Below are 5,696 nucleotides of genomic sequence, written 5' to 3'. Positions count from 1 at the left end.
CTCTTCCCTATTATATGCCTGAATAAAAGAATCCCTCTGTTTGCTTAAATGAGTTTAAATTAGATTTAAATCTCTTGTACTGTCTAACTTAATAAGATAATATTGGATTATAAACTAGATCTAATCTAGAATTAGAACTATATTAGATTACAATCTATATTAGATTATAATTTAGATTTCTTTCATTATAGCAGGAATATTTTCTCAATATAATTATGTTGGGAGTCAAATGATACACCTGCGAAAGTCTATTCATGTCTAAAAAAGATCATTGATGGTATAATACATATTACCATTTAAAAATGAAGAAACTGAGTGACCTTCCAAATTTTATTTGAGTAGTATGAGAAAGACTGAGAATTGAATTCACAGACCTGTGTCAAAACTCAGTCTCTAGACCACAACACTACACTGTGTCCTTTTCTTCCCTGCAGGAAGGAAGCATACTATGTCATTCAAGATGAGACTTCTTGGCACTCTCTGAGAATGTTTTCTCAACCGTACATTTTTCATATATTATTTCTGTAATCTTGTTGGGTAATAACTGTATCACTGGGATTGAAAATTGTTACAGATAAGCTTTGGTTATGTTAACTGTTACTTTAAAAGAAAATGACTACTTAAACTAGAAATTGGTTATTGCAAATGGCATCTCCAATGGCATAACTCCTGTTGTAAGCTTTTTGTCATCTTAACCTTCTTATAACAAGTTTTGTTACTTTTCTCTTGTTGGAGTAAAACTGTCCTTTTTAATAATACATTATACGTTAAGGGTGCTTGTTTGTCAGCATGCGATCATTACAACATGCCAGTCGACCAAAAGCTTGCATTAAGTAGTCTGAGAGCACCTGCAAGGACAATTAGAGGCTGTTCTAAGAGCCTCCATACCTCTTGGAGAGCATGGCAAGCTACCGAGGGTATCCTGCTTGCACCGCAGAGCCTGACAAGCTACCTGTGGTGTATTGGATATGCCAAAAACAGTAGCAATAATAATGGGACGAATGGAGATATTACTAGCACCCGCTTGAGTAAATGGATGAGCAATAGGATGACAAGTGACAAGTGATACATTTAAGATTCTAAAATAAGTGACTGGGCTCGAGAGATAATACAATGGGTAGGGCCCTTGCCTTGTACATGAGCAACTTGGGTTCCGTCTCTGGTGTCCTATTTAGTCTCCCCAAGTACTGCCAGATGTGATCTCTGAATCAAGAGCTGGGAGTAAGTCCTGATCATGCCTGGATGTGGTCCAAAACAAAAATAAATAAATATTGACTAAAAAAATATATATATGTATAAAAAGGAGATAGGTGTGCAGTCTTCAGCTATGTTTAATGCTTGAGTGACAGTAAACCATTGCAGGAAGGCTACCAGGGTACTTGTATAAGCAACAAGAGATAGATCAGTTATATATTAGGGCCTTAACCAGTGCTCTGAAAAGAAAAAAAAAAAAACTCTCCAACATTTATTTAATTGAACAATTTTCCACTTGCTAAAATAAAGTGCCATTTTAAAAAACTGAGAAATTTTGATTTTGATATGAATGTATTAGAACAGACACTATTAAGTTCTCTTCTCAACTAAACATTCTAAGCAGTGGATCCTGGTTAAAATTATGCAGTGACATCATTCCTCCGCCCCTCTCGGAGAGTCCAGCAAGCTACTGAGAGTATCTCGCCCATACAGCAAAGCCTGGCAAGCTACCTGTGATGTATTCGATATGCCAAACACAGTAACAACAAGTCTCACAATGGGGACATTACTGGGCCCACTGGAGCAAATTGATGAACAACGGGAGGACAGTGTTTGTTTGTTTATCATTGTGGAATGTTGTCATGAAGAGAGTTTCCACTCGTAAAATCCTATTTACATTTAAATTTTATTTCTTCAAGACCAGCATGGTGTATTTAATTTTATTTTGTTCTTTTTTTTTTCCGGAAGGGAGAGGGGGGTCACACATAACAGTGCTCAGGGCTTATTTCTAGCTCTGTGCTAAGGGATCATGCATAGCCAGAGTCTGAACCAAGACAGACCACATGTAAGACAAGTGCCTTCATCCCTCTTTTATTTCCCCAGTCCTGATAGATATTGAAAATATGAAAATAACAAGTGAAATTATTTTTCTCTTACATGTATATCATACTCTAATTTCTTTCAGAGCTATATTTATTCCATCCTACACTATACCCACATGTTTCTTATTTAAGGAATTCTTACGCAAATTTATGAGATTCAAAAATGTATCACAAAATGTAAGATAGAAATTTACAGCTCTGGACTGGTGAGATACTGCAACAGGTAAGGTCTTTGCCATGCATATGGCCAACCAGGCTTCGGCCCCAGCATTCCATGGTGTCCCTCAAACTCACCAGGAGTGATCTCTGAGCACAAAGCTGAAAGTGAACCCTGTCCTGAACTCCTCAATTCAAAGCCAAAACAACTAAAGACGCCAAAAAAAATATACAGCTCAAAGAATTATCACCAAACTAACAACCAAATAAAATGCAAGCTAGGTACAATACCCTAAAGTATTCTTTTCATAAATCTCTCTCTCTGTCATAAAAGTTTGCTGACTTCTTCTGTACGGTATTTCATTATTTGATGTACAAAACTCTAAATATGTACAATTATTGACAAATTAGTCATATTTATGAGCATGACTGGATTTGTCTTATGATGTACATATTGTTGGATGTAGATACAGATATGTATCTATCTATCTATGTATAGTACATAATGCCAGGCAGGTTTGATAAGCGGCTGTGCCAATTTACACTTTCAAGTGTGTGAAAGAACACAGTGTTCTTTCTCTTCAGTAAATTTTAATATATTTGGTATGTATATAGTGATATCTCATTATAGTTTGTTTTAGTATTCTATTCATGTTTGCTATTGTAATCTAATTTGTATTTGTGTGTCTGTGTCTGTCTATGTGCATGAACATTTTACATTACAGGCTGGACAAATTTTAATTTTTCTTTCTCTTATTTACTGTTTCATAGATATCATTTATTTAAGATTCACACAATTAGACAGGAAAAAATGTTAGCACAAATAGCTTTTACTTTTCCTAAGATAAGTTCTTAATCCCAATGAAGTTACATTTAATGAATATGTTCTTCATTGTCACGTTTTCTGTAGTATACTAAAAATTTCTTCTACTTTTATAATATTAAAATATTTTGATGTGCTGTGATACAATGTATAAAATATGAAATACAACCTATAAAATATTCTGACATAATTTTGATGAGATTTAAAAGTTGTATATTTGAAATTACAATTTTCAGTGCTAGCTTGATTTGAAATGAACTTTTCTCTTTGTTGTTGTTGTTTGTTTTTATTTTGGGGTCATAGCCACAGTCTTCCAGGATTACTCCTCACTTTGTTCTCCAACATCAGTGCTGGCAGAGCTAGGGGGACAATGTGGGATTGAACCTGGGTTAGCTGTGCGAAAGGCAAGGGCCCTGTGCATTATTCTATTTCTCTAGCCTTCAAATATTCTTATATTCAAGTTTCTGCCAGTAAACTAATAGCACCTACTAAAGTAAATTTACATATTACTTTCAAGCAATTATATTTTATACAGTTCATAAAGAAGCATAAATATTTATAATATATAAAACCATCTCAAAATAGCATGGCTTTTAATAAGCCAAAACTAATAACAAGTAATCATCAACAGCAGCATGAATAGTTTGCACTTATATGGTGTATATTAATATAAGAAGAGCAGTAAACAGCAAATAGGGAAAGAAAATGATGTAGCTAATACATTTCCAGAAAAAACCTTATATCTGTACTCTTGGGCAAAAATAGTGAACAAAAATTTACTGTACGAGATAAATGACCAAACATGATAGCCTCTCAGTATCTGTATTGCAAACCATAATGTCCAAAAGTAGAGAGAGAGTATGGGGGAAATTGTCTGACATAGAGGCAGGGGGAGGGTTAGAATGGGGGAGGGGATACTGGGGACATTGGTGGTGGAAAATGAACACTGGTGGCGGAATGCGTGTTCGATCATTGTATGACTGAAATTCAAACATGAAAACTTTGTAAGTCTATAAGTGTGGCTCACTATGATTCAATAAAAAAATTACTGTATGATTATTTTTATCTAGGAGTTTAAAAAGGAATTTGCTATTAAAATGTTTAAATAACATCAAATGAGTCTAACATATTGACATGTGAAATTATACTCACAATATAGCATTAAAAATTCAAGGTAAATAAAAATTTGACCAAAATAATAAATTAATAATAAAATAAAGTTTATATTAATAAGCAGGTAGTTTGGGAGAAGCATAAAACAAGGAATAGTAAAAAGGTTGAAACGAACATTAAATTACTCATAACATCTTATTTTCTTTTTACTCACATTTCCACTAAGGAATCATTACTTAGAATACTTTTGATTCTAGACTTTTGAATATACTGTCCCAACACAACACTGACCTCCAAAGAACATACTTCCCTCCACCAAAGTCCCAAAGTTCCATCCCTCTCACCTCTCTTAACCAAACTCACCCAGGTAAATTCGTTTTGTGGTCCAGCGATCCAGTATTGTTGCCTTTCTTTACTGAATATCTGTACGGGGGTATTTTATGAGCATATATGATCAGTACATGTATACATTATTTTTCTATTGCTAAGTTTATCTAATAGTATATTTAAAATAAATAAGGAGATAAACCCATTTTATATTGACATTGGATATTTTAAATTTTGAGAAATAAGAATGGCCTATGATGTAAAAGAAAGAATGTAAGAAAATCTTTAGGTGATGATGTTTATATTTTAGTTTTGTTATTAACTAGTTTTCAAGCTTGCAGTGGACTGGGGAATCAATTTCATTGCTCTGTAAGAGTTGTTTTCTCAACTGTGGTGTAAAAAGGTCATTGGGAACTTGGTGAATCCTTCTAGGAATTATGTTCAAAATGTACTTTTACCTAGGTAACTGGAGAAGAGCTGCAAACCTTCATGTCTGACCAATGAAAACTAATTTTAATGTCCTTTGGGGTTGGTTTTCTCATTGGTTTATCTCTATAATAGCCTTCATCTTAGAATAATCAAACTCTAGAATTCATTTTTTTACTTTAAAACAAAACTACTTCTTTTTTCTCAGTGGCATGCATGACTGGCCATCTGGCCACATTCACAACTATGGCAAGACATTCTTTCTTGATCTTATTAATTCAGTGCGTGTCTCCCTTTGATAGTTGGAAAGCCATATACAATTCCAACATTCCTGTCAACACACATGGGGAACATTTGGCCCTTTTACGTTAAAGCACATGCTTATCCCTTCACTATTTCTTAATGATGAAGCAGGGTTTCATATGCTGGAAAATGTATTTTAAGCCCATCAAGATAAACATTCATATAGTGATTATCTTCATTCATCACCATGATTTAGAGTCACAAGTCCATCTAAGCAGCAAGACCTGTGAATGTCCTTTTGCCCTTCAACCTTCTTTAGAAGTACAATGACCCTGTAACTGCATCATGCCCATTTTTCACCTTGATCCAGTTTATACTATGTGCACTTTAGACTATGTTAGGATGGTATAGCTGTACCAAGACAAAATTACAAATTCTTCAGTGGATTTTTAAGATAACTCATGTCCTAAAATTTTAACAAATAATTGCCATGAGGCAGAGATTTTGTTTAAAGAGGTAGATCCAATGTCTTC

Source organism: Sorex fumeus, unplaced genomic scaffold (assembly GCF_029834395.1).
Source record: "Sorex fumeus unplaced genomic scaffold, SorFum_2.1 ptg000128l, whole genome shotgun sequence".
Lineage (NCBI taxonomy): Eukaryota > Metazoa > Chordata > Mammalia > Eulipotyphla > Soricidae > Sorex > Sorex fumeus.
Note: the sequence above shows the minus strand (reverse complement) of the source record.